The following is a 27,306-nucleotide window of genomic DNA, read 5'->3' as shown; positions in this document are numbered from 1 at the left end:
TGCATAAAATAATGCGCTGAAATAATATCTCTAATTTGTGCCCCATAAATGCATTCTCAAATAAATAAATTTATTTTGAGTAATAATGAAGCATATAATTGTTGAAATAAACAAATTCTCAACTTTAAAATAAATTATCAGAAAAATATAGCTTCAACTAAATTTACCCCACATTTCAAAGTTATGATACAGATAACAAATATCATTTTTTTTTTAATTATATTATATATATATATATACATATATATACATATATGCCTACCTTTTTTATATATGTATGTATGAAGTATGATTCAAAATATTGTCAAGTAGCTAACATCATTAATAGTCTCACTCTCATTCATGTTATAACTAAATTAAACTCAAAATGACATTATGTAACTATGACCATTGTAAAATTCTTACAAGATATGTTTAAGATTTCAGAAGAAGCATAGTCTTTCTCTGTATACAAAGCCTTATAATTTAAAAATTGAACAATTCACAAAAGTCATTGTCAGGCGTACAGAAACTAACACTAGACTGTAAATTTACATTGTCAACAACTCTTAGAAACTAAAAAGATAAAGACTGATTTTCATTCTTATGCAATTCTATTTATATGTGAGACAGTATATAATTTTATTTTATTTATAATTATTATATATTTTTTTTTGAAAGAAAACTGAACAATAAAATTTTAACTTTAACAAGGTAATAAACTTCCTGAATTAATATCAATTTATACAATTTGTTTATTGTATTTTTGAAGACAAGACATTTCATTATTTTCCAACTAATCATTAACAAAATTATCAAAGAGGTAGGGACCAGAATACAAAAGCGTCTTAAAAATAATTTATACTAAACGGAATGGTGTCTCCCAAGTCCCAACGCTGCTCAGAGTCAGTATTTCAATAATGTTATAATTACTCATAATAAAAACAATTGTAATTTTAATCAAATTAAATTACTATATGAATATATAGAGATCCAATAGTTATATCAGACCAAACTTTCTATAAACTTCTTCTGGTTATACATTTTTGCTAAGAATAAGAGACGTGACTTTCACTGTTAATTTTATGTAAGGATGAAAAACTGTTTCACTTCTCGGTTAATGTAAGTGTCCCTATATGAACGCTATAAGAATGAGGGCAGGGCGCACTCAATGCCCGAGTTCAAGTCTTGCCAGCCCCTTTATTTCCCTGGATTACATGGTGCATCCTATGGGGCCGGACGCTGCACTCTCAGTTTGTAGCCTAGGGTAGGTCCAAAGGCCTGCCTAGGTGAGTTCTGAGTTCCAAAAAAAAAAAAAAATGATACAACAGCCACTTTCACATGCCAGATATAAAGAAGTTAACAATTAACGGCTACTCTCATTCATGCTGGAAAGGAGTCTAAGTTAACACTAAGTCCCTAACTAACCAATCACCCAATCACCAATGTCAATCAAATTATGTGTTAATTGTATAAATGCGTGTAGATATATTATAGTTACTGTTTAGAGTTATTCTACGAAGGATTCTAACTAGTCATTCAAATATATATATATATATATATATATATATATATATATATATATATTAAACATTCAAGAAAGTATCAGTTTCAGGAATTAAAACTAATCAAAAACATTTTCAATAAACTTAAAATGCTACATATATAACTGATACATATATAGATACATATATATATATAAAGATATACCACTTTTGTTTTTCATATAAAATATTATTTCCATAATTACCACATTTAGAGACCGAGAACGCAACTTACGACTGAACCGGTGTATATCGCTCTTCAATCTTTTAATAATGTTGTACTTGTAACCATGCATAGCATATAATAAAACAATTTTAATCAAATTAAATAACAATATGAAATATTAATATATATATAATTTGATTAAAATTGTTTTATTATATGAAATATTAATATATATATATATATATATATATATATATACACATGTGTAATACCTCTAATTGTAAAAGGATATTTCTGGTATTTAAAAGGATATTTGGTCATGTGTCGTTTTATTTGATTATGTGCTTAGTTGTTTTATATTGTGGTGTGGTAATTGATTTTTTATTTAATTAAAATTATTTGTATCTGATGATTTGAACTATTTGTATTATTAAATTAATTATATTTATTTATTTGTGTTATTTGAATTAACTAAATTAATTGCTTTAATAATTAGTAACTGTAGATCGTTTTGTGAACTGTTTAATTATTTAGGGTTTTAGGTTTCACGGATGGGCCGACTGAATTGTAGCTAGGTTTTATAGTTATACACGGATTAGGTTTATTGTTTTCACCTATAAGTAAAAGCAATACACGGTTTAGGGTTTTAGAAAAATAAACGTAAATTCTGTAAAAACAGAGACCGTAAGATACAGAGGGAAAACAGAGAGAGATAGGAGAGGAAGGCTAGGTGGGATCAAGGGAGAAGGAATGTGGTTTTGTGGAACAGCAGTGGGGAGTTTAACAGACAATTCAGAAAACAGTGGTGTTGAGTTTCAAATCTGAAACTCAAAGGTAAGTCTCTGATTCTTCTCTTTCCCGTTAATTCGTGTTCTGTGCATGCCTAGTTAGACTCCAGGGATTTAATAAAGACTAAAACGGATTTAAACAAATGTTATAACAAGTCTTTTATGCATATATAAATTTTATTTGATCTCGTGGAATTAACTGGTTTGCATGAATCTGTGATATTCTGTTATTTGTTCCTCTTGTTGTTCATGTTTAAGTTTTGGTTAATGAAGGTTAGTAATGCGAATGGATGCCTTGTATTTGATCTGGGTCTAAGATTAAATCCTAGAACAGGTATTTAAAACAGTATTTAAAATCCATTGAATAAATCTGTTTTGAGTTGCTTTAAACTATTAACTAAATTTTTGAAATCGTTGCTTTAACCTTGTGTTCCATACATGTTTTAATTGGATATCAGTGGTCTAAAATTTATTTAGGACTAAGATTGAACCTATAATAAGAATTAGAACACATTACAGAGGTTCTGTAAATCACTGGAATTGAAGAAAAATGAAGCTAGAACGGACGACGTTGGTAAGAGGAGGGAGAGAAGGCTCCCAACCTTCTTAGAGCCGGCTCCCAAAGGGGAGAGCCGGCTCTTGGTGTCTTAGAGCCAGCTATAGGTGAAAAAAATAGAGCAGGCTCCCATTTTGAGAGCCTGCTCTCTCTTGAAATGCACTGTAACGTGGATTTTTAAAACTGTTTGGGTTTTCTGGGTTTCTGCAATTAATTTAAATTGTTTAAATGATGTGTGGGATTGTATAAGGCTGGAATTGTGATGAAAAAATATAAATTCACAATTGGATTGAGGAATAGAGCAAGCAAAACCCAAGAGGAAATTTGTAGCTTGCACACTGTTATGCTAATTTTATTTACTGAAGATTGGCAAGAGTTTTATATATGATCTAATTATATATAATTATATATTTTTCCAGTGTTATAGGTATGGTGAATTAATTAAAATCAACTATACTTAGTATGGATTTAATTGGTACTTCAATTGTATTAGATTGTATCAATTCATAAATCTTGTTGGAGGATGTAAATGGTTGCATATGTTATAACAGTTTACAACATTGGATATGATTTTAGGCACTGTATTGAATGCCTAATATTTATGTATATAGATTAATTTATCTTGTGCATATTTTGGAGTATGGTTGATGACTACTTAATACTGTATTGTCAACCATGTTAACCGAATGATTGTATGTACCGGTATAAGACGGTGACATATTAGGTATGGACTACTTAAGGTATGGATTAACCATATAGGTTAAGTCCATCACCTACTTATGTCATGTCAATCTAATAATTGAATGACCTATTGTGGTTTTAGGATAGAGTTGTTATACATGTATCAGACCACTATACAGATGGATGATATTTTGTATTAGGAGTACGGACTTTATATATTTATTATATGATGCCGTGGTATGAGCTTGAGTCTCAGGACCATGGTTAGGGCACGTATATCGCTTAAGATGGATAGTTGGACAGTAGTTGCTATTCCCTGGTAGGTCTAGGTACACATGACCACGTAATGTGCGATTTGCATAGTATCTCTACTAAGGCTGAGACAGACCTATTGGACTAATGAGCGTCCTATAATGTGTAATATATACATATATGGACTACTCTAGATATTGTTGAGTCTATCTAAGATGTATCTACGTATCGGATTCTTGTTTGGATAGTAATAGATCAGGACTTGCATGTGGGTCTGACCCACTCTTTTATTTTTCAGGTGCTCGTCAGTTCCAGGGTTAGAACTTGGTCGTGCAGAGCAGATACAGTCTTCTATTCCACCAACTACGTAGGATGGCTTACTTTGTAGCTTTGGATCTTATTTCAGTTATTTCATTTACAGTTGGAATTTTTATTAGGGGTCCACTAGATGGATTTCCGAGTTGTTAATTGATTGGAGGTTTTGGAGTTTGGATATTTATAACATTATTTTGAGGATTTTCAATTAGAGTTCTTTTCAGCTTTTAATGTTTATTCTTAATTCATTTTGTCATCTGTGTTCGTTTTAAAATACTTTAATTGTTTGATATTCTCTCGACTTTGGGCCTGGGCCTGATCAACTCGTGTTACGGATCCGAGGAGTATCACAACATGATAGTTATATCTAACCACATAGTCCTTGTTATATAAGGTATCATTAAGACTTGGGCAAATTTTTAAAATTAGCGTGTTTGATAACATTTAGGTTACCACTAAAAATATTAAACGGTATCTTAAAACAGGCCAAAATTTTAAACAAATATTATATTTTTAAGTTCTCCATCACTTTTTCAACTCTTGAAATTAAACGTATTGATACTACTTTTGAAATTAAACGTATTGATGGACTTTCTATTTCCACTTTGCATTTCTATTCCGATGGATTTTTTTAATTTCTTAAATGTTTTATTGTACTTTTCTTCTCAAATAATATAAATATAAATAATATTCAACAAAATATAAATATATATATATATATATATATATATATATATATATAACTGCATAGTTCACTCAAGTTTATAATCAACAATCATACAATGAAACCTTCATACCATTGTTATGATGCAAATCTACTATATAAATAAAAATCAATTGATTTGTGTGTGAATTCTAATCTCCTTCTCATAAATATTTTATTTTCATAAGTTATTCATTTTATATGTTGATTTTAAAATTTTTATGATCAATTTTGACATTAATATCCATTGTTAAATTGATATACTTCTTTGGTGAAATTTATTATTTTATATATATTTTTTAATATAATATATTTTATAATAATATTATGTGTAGAAGATACTCAAGGCAAAAATGTAATATATATAACATTCACATTTCAAATTTTGTATTTAACAAACAATCTTAATGAATTAAGCGCTTAAAATTAATACAATATCAAACAAGTTTACAGATTAATATATTCAGCGCTTAAAATTTTAACGCTTAAAATTCAGTACTTGAAATTTTCAATGCTTAATTTTTAGTTTTATCAAACAACACCTTAGTATTCTTCTTTTTCCAAACTGTCCTCAATTACTACCAATCATAAATTGCAGCATATTTATTTCATATGGAACAAACTTTCAAAAGAAGAAAAAATAGATAACAAGTCATTCATTAGCCACGTATAAAACAAAATAAATGTGAATGAATTCAAATACAATAGAGATTATATAAGTACGTAAAAGACTAATAAAGGCTTTAAATTGTTGGAGATTTTTGGATATTTTTGTATATTCTTATTTAATTTTAAGTCTATTCAAGTAATTATATCAAAATTCACTTTAACTAAAACACTTCTATATATATATATTTATATATATTTTTTGAAAATTAAACACTTCTATATTCATATCACAGTGTAATCATACATAATATATATATTATAAATAAAACATATAATAAAGTAATACGCCAGTAAAATATATAAAATCAATAAATAAAAAAAAGAGTAAAGAAACTTCTGGCTTGTGTTAGTATGCGTTGTCCTAAAACTTTTACAGTCGTGCAAGTTATGACGACTATAAAAGGCTCCAAGATACAATTCCAATGTCTTCCATAAACTCATTCACAAATAAACGAATCACCAAGTCTTTGTGTCATGATGTCCATAAACTGAGATATATAATTGAATATACATAATATAATATTTGGTTGAAAAATGAAGGAACGAGTTTTAAAAAGAAACTAAATGAGAGAAGTAAGAACTCACTCATTTATTTGTTGAAATACTTTTATTATTGATAGGTTACTACGTGCCTATTCACGAAAGGACATCTCTTTTCTCAAAGACTTTTCACCATTAACTTTTCATACTCATTTAAATATTTTTACTATTAAAGAAGTTTTAAAAACTTTATTGTAAAAAACCTAACAGTGTTAAAAACATAACGGTCAACAAGAGACTCAGGGAAATGCCAATGGCCATCATGAAAGAGTGTAGGCGATATCTGGTCGGGGTGAAGAGGTGAGCTAACTATTATATCTCTTGTGACTCTCAGCGAGAGAGGTCCCCCCTGCAGCCAGTAATCATCCTAGAAATAGGTTGTAGATCCATCCCCAACTAGTAGTGAATTACTAGTTGTTCTTCAAGTATACTGACTGAAGATCATTGGTATCCTATTGAAAAGTGCACAGAGAATCCATGGAATGAGAAGCCCTTTCAAATCTAGTACGTATAAGAAACATCTTCGCCCAGTATGACTGAATTTGCATGATCTTCCATAGAGTACTCCATGAGTCCATTCTGATAACATGAAAGGGTTTCAACACCACTGGTTTGGTTTGGTTTGGTTTGGATTGAATTGTGGCATCATGTTTGAAGTTTCAGACTGAAACCAACTTTGAAGATGATGATGACCTTGTGAGTAACAAGGAAATTTCCCATGGAGTCCCTCATTAGAGTTTGCATTTATGGTGGGATTGGGAAAGCTTTGAGCTGCTATTTCCGTTAGAGAAGCTAGTTGTGCTTGTAGATTCACAGCCTGAACAAGAGAAGCTAGTTAGTGGTTTTTTTTTTTTTTTTTTGAGTAGAAAAAATAGTTAGGGTTTCAACCTCTTTAACAAATGCAGGGTTAAATGGGTACTAAACATGTTTTTGAAGCGCGAAAATATACAAAACATAGCCATAAATGGGATCTTGAAGCCTAGCTTAAGCTTCATATGAGATTGTAACCACGGCTTCACACCGGTCAGTGGTCACTCAGGGAGGTGAGCAAGGAGCTTTGAGGCATTGCTGTAACAACCAGATATATATATATATATATATATATATATATATATATATATATATATATATATATTTTAATTTTTGAATTCATGTTTATCCATATAATATATATCTATGTGGAATTATGAGGGTTATCGTATAATGGAATTTGAGAGATATCAGGCTATCAGTTTAGTTGATTTTTATTTTTTTTATTTTTTATTTTATTTTAAGAGTCCATATAGAACTCAACTACTAGATATATATCTAGACTTGGTGTATCGGCATTATTTTTTTTACGGGCAATACTATTCTGTGAGTAACGAAGAGGCTTAAGCAGATTCCATTGTCAGGCAAGTTAATTCTTGCTTTTATTTTCGTGTATATGTAGTAGCATGACCTGTTATTTATTATTGTTTTATAGTATATGTTATTTTAGGCAAGGAATGATAGGGTAATCATATTTAAGATTGCACTATATATGATCTGGTTGTTGCCATTTTGTAGTTGGTCTCTGTTTCCAAATTAATCAGAGGTTGCAGAATGAATATAGATCTGTGTACATAAATATCATATATATATATATATAGTTATCCACCATGAATCATGATTTAAATAGGTGATAATTTAGATAATGAAGATGGATCGGTGGACTGGGGTGAATGAATATTGAAGAAAACATGGGTATGGTAATTACTGTTAACTCAATCATGCCTCGGTGGAGCACCAATGTTATTAATTATGGATTACTCATATGATATCTTAATGAGCATGTACAGGACTAGTGTAAAATGAGAATGCATCAGTAAGTTGGTTAGTGTGTGTAAGTCTTTACACGCATGGTAGTAAGTGGGTCTTCAGTTAGCAGATATTTTAAATGGACATGGATGAATTTTGTATGAAGCCTATAATTATGGTAGTATTTGGACTCCCCTAGAATTGGATTTTAAAATACTGAATTATTAATTTTGGAGGCATTTGGTTACCAATCAGGTGTAGGCATTAATTGAACAAAGTATAATAAATGATTTGATGATTACATAGATGTTATAATGGACTTTTAGAGATATTTATACACATGGCAGATGGTGTATATCTACGTATGTATAGGTGGAGCAAGTGTTCTGTTCAATTAATCATTCAATTTTGGTTGCTGGCATGTACATCTATGCTATTAAATTATTATTATTTACATATAAGTTATGTACTGATGTTAAGTTCTGAGGATGGCTACAGTGATGTGTTAAAGGATCTGTAATTGGCCTATTTCTAATTGTAGCCTTATTGAATATTCGATTGACTCGGTGGAAAATAAGCCAGGTTTCGCTAGTGCAAGGCAAGGGATCACCATGATTAAAAAAAAGAGAAAATTTCCACTATAGAAGGGAAAAAAAAAACAGTTGGGTCTTCATGGGTTATATTGATTTAGAATTATTAATTCTTAGTTTTGTTATTACTGGTGACCACAAGAATTTATACTAACTACCAATGAAAGAGAGATTATGGGTACTGGTATGTTAGTATTAATTAATTTAAGGTGTTTGATAAACTCATGATATTATGAGTAAGAATTATTTAAATGTATTTAGTGATTAATTGATGTGTTTAAACTAGCTGGAGCAGTAGTCTGGAACTTATACAATGATGAGTTGTTGAGCGCAGTCAGGGACTGTCTATGGGAGGGGAATTACTTTTTTGTTATGGCCATTGGGCTAAAGGTGCCCTTAGTATGTGGACGTGGTCAGGGGCCATCTGGGTGAGTAGACGTACAACCCAGCCACATGTGTGTATTTGGTAGTCAGGGACTATGCAAATCACACCATTTATTTGGAGTGGAGCCAGGGGCTCATGTGAGGTAATGGCATTAGAATGCCAATTAGTTGAGGGGAGCCAGGGGCTCATGTGAGGTAAGCGGGAATTTTAGTAACTTAAATTCTAGATGGGTTACAATTTTCACAGGTTGAGTTAATATTATAGAATGACGATGATTAGTAAATATTTCGCGGTCACTTATATATGTATATATATATGGATTTTAAGTAAGGATTAGCTTGCTGAACGATGATAGTGTTTAGCAATTTCTTGCTGAGCTTGTGAGCTCACCCCTTTATTACTTTCAGGTGCATATGGATTAGCTTGCAAAGGAGGCTCAGTGAGAGAAGGAGATTTCCGGATTTCTACATTATGATTTTATTATTGTTTCTTAGTGAACACTTTATAATAAGATTCACTTAGTTGGTGGAATTATGAATTAGTTGGGGATGTAATAAATTTCATTTGGATTGATAGATTTTTGAATAAAAAAAATGTTTTCTTATTGATTTAATCATGGATTATGGTGGATGAATGATATGAGTCACGTACCAAGTTTTAGTATAAGACAAGGGTTCTTGTGTTAGAATGTGCGGGGCGTGACAGTTTGGTATCAGAGCATAAGGTTTAAGAATCCTAGGGTGAAGGGAATGTTGTAAGAATGGAATTTAAGATATGAAATGTGTTATGAAATGCGTAGATTATCTGCTTCCGTAGCATGCTCCATCTTAGGTTTGATTGATCGTTAAGACTAATGATTATATCATTTTTCATTAAATAGGATGTCGGGAGCTGGTAGAGGCCGAGGACGACCTGCTAGAGGCAGAGGTCAAGGAGGCGCCGATCAGGGTGGTGCAGGCCGTGGCATAGCTCAGATGGATGAGGCACTTCAAATGCTGAATCCTAATGCGGAACAAGTTCCCATGACTACATACATAAGGGACATATGTAAATTAGGAGCTATTGAGTTCGTTAGAGCCGCCGATCCACTTGATGCCGAAAAATGGATCGATGACATGGAAAAGTATTTTGAGATGATGGACTGCACTGAAGTGCAGAAAAGGATGATAGCTGCATTTTTCTTGTCGGGTGAGGCGCGCCAATGGTGGCAGACCGTGACTAGGACTACTGTGGACATAGCCGCTATGACTTGGGAAGAATTTAAGACACGGTTCTATGAAAAACATTTTCCGCGGTCCGTGAGAGAAAAGAAGGGAATTGAATTCATGGAATTAGAACAGAGCAACACAATGACGGTTAGTGACTATGAGACAAAGTTCACGGAACTCTCTCGGTTTGCTCCTCACATAGTGGCTAATGAGGAACATAGGATTCGAAAGTTTGAGTGGGGTTTGATCTCCCATGTTAAAAGATTGGTAGTCGGGCATAGGTGTGACACTTATGCAAAGGTTGTGGAATGTGCCATGGCAATTGAAGAAAATAACAACAATATTTTTCAAAAGAAAAAGGAGCAACAGTCAGAAAAGAAAGGAAAAGGAAAGGGTACTTTCCAAGAAGCTCAAGGAAGTAAGAATGATCAGTTCCAACGTGGCCAATGGGGTTCAAAAGACGAACAAAATGAGCAGAAATGGAAACGACAAAGAATTGAAGGTGCTGGACAAATCAAATCAGTAGGGCCAACAAAAACGGGACAGGAATCATATAAATTCTGGGGAAATTGTTATAATTGTTTGGAGAGTGGACATATGGCAAGGTTTTGTCCAAAGCCACGTAAGAGTTCTGAGACAGGTGAAAAGGAACCGCAGCCGCAGAAGTAGGAGGAAGAGATTATGAATGAAGATGTGGGAATTTATTATTATGATTATTTGTTTTTCTCTCTTTAGCTTTTGGCATAGGAATAAAGTAGAGGTTTGTGGTTACCTGTTAATGGTTGCTAAGCATTTTTTTTTTTTTATCCTTGAACATTTGGTTTGTTCTTTACATTTGGACATGAAAAAAAATTTGGATTTATAAGTCTTGTAAATTCATTGATTATTATTGGATGGTTGCCATTGATTTTTTTTTTAGGAGTGAAAAAGTTAGACGGACTTTTATTTTTTATTTATTTATTTATTTTTTTATCTGATTGCACTTTAGAATCAAGATGACTGGAAAGAAAATTAATGAGAACAAACAGGAGCAAAAGATCAATTTATCGGCTTGTATGCGAGGGAGAACTCAAAAGATAGGAATGGTTATCAAAAGTTCTATTCCAATATGTGTTATTCCAAAGTACAAACTGAGAAAGGTATCTAGTGTACGAGATTGGCCTCCATTTTACGGACCCAATGCAAACCCAGTTCTTCTCAAAGAAATGAAAAGTGAAGCGGATGATCCTGAAGAGGATCCTAAGGCGGAGTCGTTGGACCATAAATGAAGGTACATAAATTTCGAGGACGAAATTTTAATTAAGGAGGGTAGAATGTAACAACCAGATATATATATATATATATATATATATATATATATATATATATTTTAATTTTTGAATTCATGTTTATCCATATAATATATATCTATGTGGAATTATGAGGGTTATCGTATAATGGAATTTGAGAGATATCAGGCTATCAGTTTAGTTGATTTTTATTTTTTTTATTTTTTATTTTATTTTAAGAGTCCATATAGAACTCAACTACTAGATATATATCTAGACTTGGTGTATCGGCATTATTTTTTTTACGGGCAATACTATTCTGTGAGTAACGAAGAGGCTTAAGCAGATTCCATTGTCAGGCAAGTTAATTCTTGCTTTTATTTTCGTGTATATGTAGTAGCATGACCTGTTATTTATTATTGTTTTATAGTATATGTTATTTTAGGCAAGGAATGATAGGGTAATCATATTTAAGATTGCACTATATATGATCTGGTTGTTGCCATTTTGTAGTTGGTCTCTGTTTCCAAATTAATCAGAGGTTGCAGAATGAATATAGATCTGTGTACATAAATATCATATATATATATATATAGTTATCCACCATGAATCATGATTTAAATAGGTGATAATTTAGATAATGAAGATGGATCGGTGGACTGGGGTGAATGAATATTGAAGAAAACATGGGTATGGTAATTACTGTTAACTCAATCATGCCTCGGTGGAGCACCAATGTTATTAATTATGGATTACTCATATGATATCTCAATGAGCATGTACAGGACTAGTGTAAAATGAGAATGCATCAGTAAGTTGGTTAGTGTGTGTAAGTCTTTACACGCATGGTAGTAAGTGGGTCTTCAGTTAGCAGATATTTTAAATGGACATGGATGAATTTTGTATGAAGCCTATAATTATGGTAGTATTTGGACTCCCCTAGAATTGGATTTTAAAATACTGAATTATTAATTTTGGAGGCATTTGGTTACCAATCAGGTGTAGGCATTAATTGAACAAAGTATAATAAATGATTTGATGATTACATAGATGTTATAATGGACTTTTAGAGATATTTATACACATGGCAGATGGTGTATATCTACGTATGTATAGGTGGAGCAAGTGTTCTGTTCAATTAATCATTCAATTTTGGTTGCTGGCATGTACATCTATGCTATTAAATTATTATTATTTACATATAAGTTATGTACTGATGTTAAGTTCTGAGGATGGCTACAGTGATGTGTTAAAGGATCTGTAATTGGCCTATTTCTAATTGTAGCCTTATTGAATATTCGATTGACTCGGTGGAAAATAAGCCAGGTTTCGCTAGTGCAAGGCAAGGGATCACCATGATTAAAAAAAAGAGAAAATTTCCACTATAGAAGGGAAAAAAAAAACAGTTGGGTCTTCATGGGTTATATTGATTTAGAATTATTAATTCTTAGTTTTGTTATTACTGGTGACCACAAGAATTTATACTAACTACCAATGAAAGAGAGATTATGGGTACTGGTATGTTAGTATTAATTAATTTAAGGTGTTTGATAAACTCATGATATTATGAGTAAGAATTATTTAAATGTATTTAGTGATTAATTGATGTGTTTAAACTAGCTGGAGCAGTAGTCTGGAACTTATACAATGATGAGTTGTTGAGCGCAGTCAGGGACTGTCTATGGGAGGGGAATTACTTTTTTGTTATGGCCATTGGGCTAAAGGTGCCCTTAGTATGTGGACGTGGTCAGGGGCCATCTGGGTGAGTAGACGTACAACCCAGCCACATGTGTGTATTTGGTAGTCAGGGACTATGCAAATCACACCATTTATTTGGAGTGGAGCCAGGGGCTCATGTGAGGTAATGGCATTAGAATGCCAATTAGTTGAGGGGAGCCAGGGGCTCATGTGAGGTAAGCGGGAATTTTAGTAACTTAAATTCTAGATGGGTTACAATTTTCACAGGTTGAGTTAATATTATAGAATGACGATGATTAGTAAATATTTCGCGGTCACTTATATATGTATATATATATGGATTTTAAGTAAGGATTAGCTTGCTGAACGATGATAGTGTTTAGCAATTTCTTGCTGAGCTTGTGAGCTCACCCCTTTATTACTTTCAGGTGCATATGGATTAGCTTGCAAAGGAGGCTCAGTGAGAGAAGGAGATTTCCGGATTTCTACATTATGATTTTATTATTGTTTCTTAGTGAACACTTTATAATAAGATTCACTTAGTTGGTGGAATTATGAATTAGTTGGGGATGTAATAAATTTCATTTGGATTGATAGATTTTTGAATAAAAAAAATGTTTTCTTATTGATTTAATCATGGATTATGGTGGATGAATGATATGAGTCACGTACCAAGTTTTAGTATAAGACAAGGGTTCTTGTGTTAGAATGTGCGGGGCGTGACAATTGCGGTCGCCAAAAACTTTTTGGATGGCAGCAAAATGAGTAGCACCTTGTTCATGGCAGAAATAAGGTGTGAAAATACAACCCCTCACACATTTTCTCCTCAAGAATTTGCAGGCACCACAAGGAGAACCAGAGCCAGTCATGTTGAATTCTTTGGGGTTATGAGTGCAAGCAAGCATTATCATGATGTTTATAAACACCAGGGGAAGAGGGAAGTGGATCATATTTCAATGAATAATTATATTTCATTATCAGATCCGTGAAAGAAGGAAAAGATTTGAATTACTAACATCTACTTTTGCTTTTATAAAAGCTGTATTATTTCTTGGGGGTCTTGGCGGTTCTTTCCGTAACTTTATTATCCTAAAAGCAAAATTTTTTTTTTTATTTATTTTTATTGGAATACTTTTATAAGAATTCTATAAGAAATTAATTTTTACAAAATTTAGAACAAAATTTTCATTTGAAGTTTTGAATATAAACAAAAATTGATGATTAAAGAATCTAACTTATTATTTTATTAATTTGTTTGTGTTTTTTTATTATAGTTATTTTTTTTTTAAATTTTCAATTGTTACTTTTTTAAAAGTTATTTTTGTTATTTTTTTTTTCTTTTTGTAAGTAAAGAGAATTATTTTTGTTAATTTATTTTTGGATAGTTTTTGTTTAGAAAGGCATTTTATATTTTAATTTTAAATTACCTATTTTTCCACTGCCATTTAATGCTTTTCATCCACACTTTTGACCCTTTTGTTTTGTCGTGTTCCCCCACTTGAATTTGTTTGCCCTTTTTTTCCTGAGAGAAAGAGAGTGTAAAGAGACAAGTTTCACATACAAAGAAAGATTATATCCTTACAATCTTGATTATATCCTTACAATCCCTTATTTCAATGTAACTTCCGAAAATAAAAAAAAATAAAAAAAAAAATCCCTTATTTCATTGCATACATGTATTGATTTGACTTAACGATTCACTTCTTTCTCACTGATATACATGATTTTATGCACACGTACTGCAATCCAGGTTAATCTCAAAGTTTTTTTTGTTCCTCTCTCTATATAAATTTTGCATGTATATATGTATTTTTGTGTGGGTGTGTGTTTGTTTTTTTTAGCTTTCTTAAAATTGGATTGAATTACACTAATTAGTTATGATTTTCTTAATCTCTAGAAAAGTTGAATTTCTCAAAATTTTACTTGATATATTGTTGTATTGAATTTTAGTTTATAAGAATATATAAAATTCTTTCCGGATCTAATAGCTTCATTTTTCAATATTAATACTATGGTATAGTTTTGTTTTGAATCTCAAATAAGTTTCTAAAAAAATAACAATGTTTATTTATCACTTTTTTTTTTCTTTTTTTTTTTTCCTTTTACTTGCCAATATTCTTTGATTTAAGTTAGTCAAAATTGATTTATTGTTGTTTGTTTTATATTGATATATTGTGTAATGATTATTAATTTGTGCAAGTATTACATCAATTTTTTATTTTGTTTAATTGAAAGTTTTTATAATTTTGGCATAAATCTTATTTGTGTTTGTTGAGAAAGTTTGATAAAAAGTTTCCTTAAATAACTAGTTTTTTTATTATTTAAATAAATTGGCAAAAGTTTAAATAGATATATTTTTGGGTTAATTTCACTGACACCCCCAGTAGTTTGGCCAAATATCAGTCTAAAATATCTTTCGAAAATAACTATCACTTAGGTCCATTTTCGTTTTTCCGTTACTGCCTCCGTTAAAAACATGAGAAAAGACATGTTTGCCCCTAATTTTTTAATCACATTTATTCTAAAGAATTAGATAACCTAATTACTATTTAATAATTGAAATGACATATTTACCCTTCTTTGCCATTGAAATCAACTAACCACCTCCCCTTCTATCTCTCTCCTTCCAACACGAAGACCACTCGATGACATCGGACGACTGGGTGACAGCGGTTCTGGTAAACGATGCGGTGGTGGCAGAGCTGTTGTTATCGATGAAGCATTCATCGGAACCTTACGCACCGCTGCCACTACAGCTTCCGCCGCTCGGGTGGGGACACCACCAGCAGCGTTCGAAGCCGTCGACGAAGAAAGACCGCTACTCCACGAGATGCAGCCCCACAACGCCGCTCTCTCGGAGCGGCGCCACCGCATCTCCCAGCGACGCCTGTGACGAGTCCAACCGACCCTCCAATCCCTCCTCCGCCACCAGATCCAAGGTCTGTATTCGTATCTCTCGCACAATCTCACCTTCCTCTAATTGTTCTCCTTATCTCCGGTGTTGGGTCAGTTTCCGGGCACCTGTTATCGTGTGTCAGATTTCCGGTTAACTGAAACACTCTCGCAAGTGAGGCTAATTATTAGATTAGATGGACAAGGGGATGAGGAAAATTGGAATCCTCGCCGGTGTTGGTAGGAAAATTGGAATCCTCGCCGGTGTTGGTGGTGGTGTTGTGCTTGTGTGTAATATATATATATGTGTGTTGGGGGGGGGGGGTAAAAATGTTATTAGAATACTTAAAAAAATAATTTAGTTAGTCAAATTAAAGTCAAATGAGGGTAAACATGTCATTAAGTGGGTCAAACCAAAGTCAAAGGGTAAGAATGTTTTTTTACATGTAAAAAGTGGTCTGACACACCTGTCAACTAACTTTTAGAGTGTGAGTGAAAAATGGAACAAACGTTTGTAATGTGAGTGATAATTATTTTCGAAAGATGTTTTAAACTAATATTTGGCCAAACTACTGGGGGTGTCAGTGAAATTATCCCTATATTTTTATATGAATATAATGAATAGTAAAATATTTTTGCCTATGTAATATATTTTTTTTCTTCAAAAATTCTAACTAGATAATGTTGTTTATAATTTTTGCCCACAATCTCAAAATCCTCCGCCCCTGTTTGTTGGATAATGCAAAACATTACTACAGTATTTTGTATAGTGGTCAAGTTGATAGATCACTAATCATAGGATTCTTTAAAACATTGTATTGAGGTGGGCCGTCACCATTTTTTACCACATGTAGGGAAAAAAAACCGTTATCTTAATAAAAGCCAGAGCATTTAAAATATTCAAACAAACAACTATTCCACTGAAGTTTGCTTATGATTTTCATCGCAAATCCATCAAAAAAAGGTAAGTGAAGGAATTATCAGCAACTAATACAAATTATAGTTAAAATTTGAAATGTCAGCGTTTAATGTAGTCCTACAAGTATTCCAATACTGTTAGTTGTAATAACTCCAATTTTCTCTGTTAAGTAAAGCTAATGCTACCGTAAATGATGGCCAAAAAACAAAAAATGCAGTGTAAAGACACATTTAAATTTCATGAGTTGTCCAGGATTATCCTGTATAGGGTAAGTGCAAAAAAGTATTTTCAAAAATGTGCAAATAACACCCCTATTATTCAAACTTCACCCCTCTAGTTTCAAAAAGTTGCAAATAAGGGCTTTTTGTCAGAGGCGTAGGTAAAAATACGAAAATACCCCCCAATATTCTTTATTCAATAATAATAAAAAAAAAAAATAGAGAAGTTGAAATTACCCAAATGGACATTGACCTAAACTACATCGTTTTGGGTAATGAAACAAAGCACAATTGCAAATTACGTCGTTTAGAATCCATCAACCATGCTTCATCACCACCACTACTCACCCCCTTTCTCACTACCGACATCGTTGTCTCATCGGCCGACCTCATCAATCCAGCCAACATCAAACATAGAACCCGTGTATGAGGGTGTGTACATGTATATACACGAACATATAACAAAGCAAAAAAGACCCAATTGGAAAATCGCAGAAAAACCAACTGGGTTGAAAGATGAAATGAGAATTAGATGTACCAGCACGAAATTGTTCTCGCAACCACGCTTCTTTGGATTCAAATCGTCGTCGTGAATGGTGATTGTAGTAGAATAGTTGAAGATGAGTACAATTACTGCACAATGTCCATTGAAGTTGACGAAGCTTTGTTTGTGCATCTCCATTGAATCCGGGAAGCATTTGTCAATGCCGAGTTTGGTTGCGCAACCGATGGTGGTGTTGCTGGGTTTCAATTAGGTTTTGTAGACAATTCAAATTGGTGATGGTGGTGGTGTTGGGTTCGATTAAGGCTCTGCAAGTTGTCTGCGATGATGGTGATGGTTTGATTTTGGGTTCCTCTTGGGTGCGAATGGGTTCGTCATGGATCCGATTAGGTGGTGATGATGGTGGTAGAAATAGTGATATATATATATATATATATATATATATATATATATATATATATATATCTTAGATTTTGGGAAAGAAATCCCAACATGATTCACGTCGGCGGCATGGTTCAGCTTGCGACACCTGCAATCTTTGGCGTGATCCAACTCTTCTATCGTTGTCACAACAATAAACAAATCGATTTACACCTGCCATCGTCGCTTGATCAAGATCCTCACCAAACTCGCCCAAATCTGAACTCCCAAGAACCTTAAAAAATAGGAGTATCAATCATCTCCCACAACCATAATTCGGCTATGATCTAAACTCTTTCATGAAGATAATCGAACATATCAGTCACCTTACTTCAAAAATCGCCTCCCACCGTTGATGTCCCCAAAGAAAAAAGACGATCTTCCTCAACCTGGACGAGACTGTGGTTCATTCCACGCCGGAAAAGTACAATTTCATTATCCGGCCGACATGACAGTGTAGAGAGAGTATGTAAAGTTGATGTGTAAAGATTATTGATGAGGTGTAATTTTTCTGGACAGATGGATTGCTAGGATTGTCTGGGACCATAGATGAGGTGGTGCACCGGGACTACCTAATAATCTCATTGACGGGTAGTATGGGAAGTCCAAAAGGGCAATGTTGGTATTTAGGAGCATTTTTTGGTCACATGACATGCACATGTCGCTTTTTGGGGTCAGAAGCCCTCATTTGCTCACTTTTCATACTACGGGGATGTGATTTGAATACGAGGGGTGTTATTTGCACTTTTTTCAAACTAGAGGGGTGTTTTTTGCATTTATCCCTAATAAATTTTACCTGGGATAGATATTTGGGTCAACCTTAGATGTCATGAGATCATTAGCGCGGACAATCTTTTTTATTTCGGTCCTGATAAAGTAATTGTACGAATCCAGATGTTGCTTCACCAAACCTCTCACCTGCAATCAGTAGGGGTGACAAAGTTTGACACGACCTGCCAATACGACATGAGTTAAATGGGATTATGTTGACTTTAAACGGGTTCAGGACGTAAACAGGTCGACACGATTAACCCGTTTAGTTAATCGTGTCGTGTTTAAGTTGAGGAGTTCAACCCACATAACCCATTTAACTATATGTGTTGTAAACAAATTTCTAATTAATTTCTAAAATAACTATCTAAACTTGTATCTTATAATTTATTCTTTTGTAAATTAGAGATTATTTAGTAATTTGGTTGGATTGATACTTATATTTTTCTAATATTTAATGTTTTATAGAGTATTATTAATAATTTAAATAATAAAATATTTAATTTTATTAAACAGATCATTAAACGGGTTACACGAACACGTCGGTTTAGTGTTTGAGGGTTCTTGACACGATTATTAAACGGGTCGTGTTCGAATTGAACTATTTAGTAGAATACCCTTAAATCGACACGACACGATTACGACCTGCGAACACGAATTGTCACCCTACGTACAAGTCCCAAAAGATCAAAACATAATAATCTTTCTATATATGCTCATCAAACCATTGTCCCTAATATCTTGAGAAATTTTGTAAATACATAAATAATTGCGCTCTTCTCAAAATTATATATGTGTATATATATATAAATTAATAAATATATATATATAGACTTCATAATTGCTGTAGTGCAAAATAAAGTCATGGAGGCAAACTAATTGAACAGAAAATTAGTACAAATGACCAGACCATTTTGTTTTATAAAAAGGGTCACGTATTCAAAAACAGATTGCGCCGATTTCACCGGAGCGGCCAAGCGAACCTATATTCCAAAGCTAACAAAAAGATTACAAAAATATTAAATAATTAAACCCTTACAGTAGCAGACTTGCTAATTTTCTTCCACGTATAACAGAGAGAGAAAGCGGAGTGTGATTTGATTTGATCATATCATGGGAGAGAAAGAACAATCTTGATTTGATTTGATCATATCATGGGAGTCAAAGAACAATCTTTTGTGCATGGCAATAATAGTAAAGAGTAGGTTTTTCTATATACATTTATATACACACAGATTCTGAGTCACACACACACACACACACACACACACACACATATATATATATATGTGCACATGTTTCTGCATATTGAATTTAAGTATAGAAGAGTTTGTTTTACTTATTTAATTATTTAATTTTTTTGTAATCTTTTTGTTGGCTTTGGAATTTAGGTTCGATATTGACAAGCAATTCCTGGCCACTCCGGTGAAATCGGAGATCGATAAGTCTCAACTTATTTCAGAGTTCTTGAGGGTAAATCTGTTTTTGAATACGTGATGTTTTTATAAAGCAAAAGGGTCTAGTCAATTTGTACTAATTTTTTGTTCAATTAGTTTGTCTTCATGACTTCATTTTGCACTACAGAAAATATGAAGTACTGTATATATATATATATATACATACATACATAATTTTGAGAAAACTGCAATTATTTGTGTATTTAAAAAGATGATTATGTTGTGATCTTTTGGGACTTGTAGGTGAGAGGTTTGGTAAAGCAACATCTGGATTCGTACAATTACTTTATCAGGACCGAAATAAAAAAGATTGTCTGCACTAATAATCTCATGACATCTAAGGTCGACCCAAATATTTATCTCACGTAAAATTTATAATCTATATAAGGCAATCCTGGATGACTCATGAGATTTAAATGTATCTTTACACTGATTTTTTTTTTTTGCCATCTTTTACGGTGGCATTACCTTTACTTAACAAAGAAAATTGGAGTTATCACAACTAACAATACTTATGGGACTAGACATTTCAAATTTAACTACAATTTGTACTAACTGCTGAAAATTTCTTCACCTACCTACTTTTGATGGATTTGTTATGAAAATCATAAGCAAACCTCAGTGGAATAATTGTTTGTTTGAATATTTTAAATGCTCTGGCTTTTATGAAGATAAATATTTTTTATTCTTACTGCGGGTACAGGTACAAAGATGTTTCAGTTGGTGAACCTTCAATGACAATTGATGGTGTGACTGAAAGGCTCAGTCCCCATAGTTGCCGGCGCTCTGATATCGCGTAAGCAATTGAACCCCTTACCATTGGAAATTCAATGATTTTATCTTCAAAATTTTCATATATTTATCTATTGACGAACGTGAGTTCGGAAATTTCTACTTCTTGGGAATCATCTTGAGACATTTCCTTCAATTTCTTAAATGGTTCCCACTTCCTCAACTCAAATCCACGATATACAGACTGAATAATTATAGCAGCTTCAGTATTTGACAAGTTCTTAGCTTCTTTTTCAGACTTTACGTCTTCTGCCTCATGTTTTTGTTGGGATTTATATGCCCTGGCATAGCAAATTCCTGTTTGGATTAATTGACATATGTTCCTGACATTTCTGAAATATTTATGTTTTATACAATTGGTGAATTTAATGTATTATATTTCGATTCACTATGAAATTGATAGTGTCCATTTAATTACAAGAAATATTTATATATATGTATGTGATGGCAATCAATGCATGATATATAAATAGTAATTATAAATTGTTCATAGTCGGTAATTATGGATGGACTCATAATTAATTAAGACTTGAACTGGATCCGCGTTAGGTTGAGATATATTGCGAGAGCCGTCGTATGCAATTACTCCCTATCACCGTCATGGTATTTGACTCTTAAGCATGAGAAAATTATAGACTCTTTTATTAATTAATAATTACTTTGATTTGTTCAGCGGATTCTTCGGGATCCTTAGACCGACACTTCGGGTAGTTATGTAATTAATAGTTAGAGGGTTATATTTTCAATATTTGCATCATTGCTACTTGTATTTATTTTGTATTGATTATGGTTGATCACAAAGTAAATTCGAAGGCCTTCGTATGATTTTAGACAAAATGATTTATTATATATATTTATTTATTAAATTATTATTTTTGTCAAACAAATATTTTATTGTGATCGAGCCAGAAATAATCAAAGGTATCAAAATAAATATATTAATTAAGTAGTCGGATTGATGGCTATATTTATCCGATAACTAATTATGCATAGAGGGGTCAAAGTGCAATATTGACTTAGAGGTTATTTATTATTTAATTGGAGTTCAATTAATTTCTTTTAGTGGAGTAGAAATTAATTTATGAATTAATTTAATTGGGTCCATGGACCGGGCCAATCATTAATTCATTGTAGCCAATAAAATAATAGGCCCAATGGATTCTCACTCATAGCCCAACTTGATATTGGAATCATATTAGATTTGAGACATGTAAATTAGAGATTGAGAAGGATTCGTTGTTTCCTTTTCTTTACCTTTATGTTGCCTATAAATATACATGGTTTATGTATATTTTAAGGGTGAATTTTATGAGAAGGAAAAAGGAATATATTTTCTCTCTCTAGAAAATTAGGGTTTATGTTCTCATCTAATGGAGGCTCCCACAAGCCTAGTTTTCCAAGGTCATTCATGGAGGCTTATGAGTGATTCCTAAAGGCAAAACAATTACCAAGAAGATGGAGATCCATGGAAAAGGTGTCTAGCAAAAGGGATTTACAATAAGTGAGAACATTCACTTTAGAGGAGAGATCTAAGGTTTACTCAAACCTTGATGTAAGTATTCTATCTTTTAATTGAATGATACATCATGTTTTATTTTTGCATAAAACTTGTCTCTATGTGATGAATCAAGATCTATGAATTTAAATCCCTCGAAAAGTTTTTAAAACTAGTACGTTTCCCAACAGTGGTATCAGAGCATGGTTTGATTCATTACTAGAGATCATGATTTTATGAAAATCATCATTCATGGATCCAAAATTATATTCATATATATTTTTATTGATGTATGTTGATGTATGATTTAATATGTTGATATATATTGATACATGATAATGTATGAATAATTGTGAATGAATGATGATGTATGTATGGGCCATGGATGAAGCTTATAGGAATATTGAATGTAATTTTAACTTTGGATGAATGTAATTAAGGCTTTGATTTAGCCGTTTGAAAGTTCAATGATGTAATTTATTTTTCCCATTGTATTTCAAGTTGTAAATATTTTTAAAGCCATGTAACATTCATCAAAGGATGCTATGAAGCTTCAAGAAGGTCCAAAAGGGTTAAATTATGCTTCAGTAATTTTCTGGAATTTTTCCGAATTTTTTGGAATTTTTCTGGAATTTTTTGAGGCTTAATTTAATTTTCTGGGAATTTTTCTGATTTTTCTGGAATTTTTCGGCGTTTTTCCGGTGGCCGGAGCATCGCCGGCGGCGAGAAGAGGCGTCGGAGGAGTCTGGGATCAGATGTGGTGCATGTGGGGTGAGCTTGGCGCGTGAGGAACACGCGCCAGGAGGTGACATATGCTGGCGCGTGCATTGCACACGCCAGCCAAGAGTGTAGGACCTCCACGCGCGTGTAGGCGCGTGGAGGCGCGTCCCACGCGCTACACGCGCGTGCCAGCGCGTCCCAAGCGCCCCAGGCGCGTGCCAGCGCGTGGGGGCGCGTGCCTTCACCTGCAGCATGCCCCAGGCGCGTGTGGGGCCCTCCAGGCGCGTTCCAAGCGGTGTTTTGCTTCTCCCGGTGCGTACCAGCCTTATGTGGGTGTTTGCAAGCCGATGGATGATCTTCCCGCGATACTTAGAGTAGTTAAATGTTAAAAGCTGATTCCATTAGCCGTTTTATTTGTTTTATCTGTTATTTATTTATTTATGCAATGTATGAAATGCATGGAATATATAATTGTTAATTAATTATTATTCATGCATTGGATCCATGATATTTATTTAAATGGCTTGATTTATATTAGTTAAGTTATGAAAATTAATTGGATTTGATTACTAATTAATTTGAGGACACTTATTGGGAAACGCAAAATTATTTTTGTAAATTATTTTTAAAGTGTGCTTCAAATTAAATATTAGTGAATCGTTTAATGTCCAAATATTTTCTAAATTTAATTGGATTAAAATCAAGACGTTTTGCATGCATTATATCATGTAAATAAATAAATTCAAAACCCTAATTATGGATGATTAAAAATTGAGTGGGAGCGGGGATTTTTATACATTGCCCCATGGCCTTCGTTATTAACACCATTGTAATTAGGTCTTCAAAAATAAGGCCCCACGCATGATTTGAAGAGTCTTAATATTACAAGAATGGTTATCTCATAAAAATAATAATATTAAATGTTCATTGTAATTAGATCTTTAAAAATAAGGTCCTACGCATGATTTAAAGAGTCTAGATTATAATGACAAGATATTTAATGTTTTATTTTTATTAGAGCATTAATAACGTTATACACTCAATCTAAAATCAATAGTGTTAGCTCCCCAACGGAGTGGTCTATACTAGGTGATTTTAGAAAGGCTAAACATAATCGGAAATCATTTCATATAGATAGACAAGGCATTGTCTTAAGAGATATGGAAATGATGGGATTTGCCCGCCAATAACAACAATGAACTTCGCCAACCGAATAAGTTATTGATGTATTGGTTATCCGATTTTTCATGCAGTGGTTAAGGGACCCACATATTATTATTTTAATGGAAGTGCTCGCCTAATAGCAAATGAATCTCAATAATAGTAATAATGAACTCCTCCAACAGGATAAGTTATTGACATATTGATTGGTTGATTTATTATGCTACAGAATTGAGGGACCCGCATTAATTAAAAGGGATTGTTCACCAATAATGATAATGATCTCTTGTTCGATTGAGATTTATTATATTATGTGGTTAACAAACTCATTTTAATTTTAAATATGCATGACAGAATTAATAATTCACCTTGCATGTTGTATGAATGCATTTATATTCAGATGAATTATGTTTAATCCATTTTATCTGCTTGCTTACATATTCTTTGATATTGGACCTTATTTATAATGACTGGAAAATGAACTTAGATATTTTATTCACAACGTAAGGGTACAAAATGTGTTTATTACTCCTATACCTATCTCTTTTACTTTGAAATACCAAATTTGACATTAATGCTTTTAATAAATTAGATAAGGCAAATGATATGACTTGGTGCAATATTCTAGAGTTTAGCTCGAATATACTCCAAAGCTAACATTTGTATTATTTTATTTTCTTCAAGCATCATATTAAATGTCAATGAGATATTTTGGTGAGATTAGATAGAGCATATGCCTAAGTACTGTGTCAAATTTAAATACCATCAAGATAGCCTCATGAACTCCAGTTTGAAATCAAATTTTGGAAAATGATTGTTTATTATTTAAAATTAGCTGGAGATCAATAGGGCTGACTTGGGTGGTAAGTTTCAAGTTGACATGATTATTGTCTTGTTACCAAACTCGTTCGATTCTGTTACAGTGAACTAAATAAGGAATCAGTTTGAGTTCACACTCGCTGATATTCTTATAGAATTGGTAACAGATGAAGGGATAATCAAGAGTATGGGCGTTCCTATCAATCTAACCTAGTCTATACCATCTTCTTCTAGGCCTAAGTGGACGGGCAAAGCAAAGAAGAAGGATGATAATAGGACTAGGCTAGCACAAAACATAGGTATCCAAAAGGTTAAAGGGAATAAGGCAGTGTATGTTGAGGGCAAAGAAAACTGTTTCTTTTGTCGCTAACTAAGACACTAAAGGACAAACTGTCTAAGCAATGACGTGGCATAGGAAAATATATATTTAATCATTGAGCCAGGTTCTGTGGTTGTATCTATTAATTTCTGATGAATAGATTCTGGAGCCACTAAACATGTTTGCAATTCATTGCGCGGATTTCAGGAATCCAGAAGTCTCGATGATATGGAATATATTTGTACTTGACCTGATGTCAATGTTGTAACTAAGTCAGTGGGAGTATTACATCTGAAATTAGAGAGTATGAGGATATTAGTATTAGAGAATTATCTTTATGCACAGAGATTAGACGCTATCTAATTTTTGTTTCACTTGTGGTTTATAAAAACTGTGTTGTTATTTTCTAAAACTGGTTTTATAAAATTGAATAGATGTGCGATTGCTTCTGGTGCATTGAAAGATAGTTAATATACTATAATCACAAACTCTTAAGATTTGCAGGATGTAGAAACTAATGTTGCATCTTCTAGATTGAATGTTAAGAGAAAATTTGTTATTCCTGACTCATTGTATTTTTAATGTCTATTTTTGGGTTGTTATCAATCAAAATGAGATTCAAAGATTGGTCAAAGAAGGTTTATTACCTAGTGAGGCAGAGGAGCCTAAACCAAACTTGTGAACCCTGTTTTGAAGGATAGATAACTCTAAGGGCTTAATCAGCCAGATGAAATAGACATAAAGGACAATGGGAGTCGGTACACATGGACACGTGTGGTCTTGTGAACATCCAAGCAAGATTACTCACGTTTTGGATAAATTTACCTGTTGCGACACAAGTCTTATACTTTTGGTATATTCCGAGAGGGTTAAGACTGATGTGAAGCACAGATTAGGTAAACTTATCAAGACACTTCGATCTGATCGAGGATATGAGTTTTTCTTGGGATAGTGCAAAGACTATATGGTCAATGAGGGTGTTGTGTACCAGTTTTCCGCAATTGACGCTAAATTAATTTAGGTGTCAAATAGGAATAATAGAATTCCACTTAACATGGTTAAATCTATGATCAATTATGCCACATTATCTCTTTCATTTAAGAGTTTAGCGTTAATGACATCGATGCGCATTATGAACTGCATTCCATCTTAGTCTGTCTCAAGGATACCGTTGAGCTGTGTTTTTGACTAAATCTTAGTTTGAATCACATGCACATATGGGGTAGTCTTGCACATGTGCGCTTGATATGGACAAGTAAGTTGGAAACAGATCATATGCATGATAGATTTGATAGCTAATCTAAAATGTCACTAGGACTGATTATTTTATGATCTCAATGATAAAAGTTGATTGTTTACACTCACTGTTTATCTATAGGAGAATCATATTATGAATCACATACCTAGTAGCATAGTGTTAGAGAATATGGTAAGAGTACCAGATGTACCACATATAAACACACTTATTATAGAAATTGAGAATAATATATGAATTCCCTATTAATGCGTTAGCATCATCGATTTCTGCATCGGTACATTGATGTAGTGGGAGGATTATCATCCAATTCGACAGAATCATGTTTTTAGGTGAGACCATTATGGACATCCCTGTTAAACATGAGTTGGACCCAGTAAGCTACACGGAAGCGTGAACCGATGTGGATACAGATCGTTTTGGTGAGTTACTATGAAATCAGAGT

The 27,306-nt window shown here is 32.9% G+C and overlaps 1 pseudogene; it reads right to left on the bottom strand.

The window, feature by feature from the left end:
- Positions 1-6,791: 6,791 nt before the first annotated feature.
- Positions 6,792-13,990, bottom strand: LOC132277815 (LOB domain-containing protein 29-like; annotated as a pseudogene).
- Positions 13,991-27,306: the final 13,316 nt, after the last annotated feature.

This window comes from Cornus florida, unplaced genomic scaffold (assembly GCF_030987335.1).
Source record: "Cornus florida cultivar Cherokee Brave unplaced genomic scaffold, ASM3098733v1 CherokeeBrave_3.0.0_Hap2_Chr10, whole genome shotgun sequence".
NCBI lineage: Eukaryota > Viridiplantae > Streptophyta > Magnoliopsida > Cornales > Cornaceae > Cornus > Cornus florida.
The sequence above is the reverse complement of the archived record's forward strand: the minus strand, read 5'-3'. Positions and strand labels throughout refer to the sequence as shown.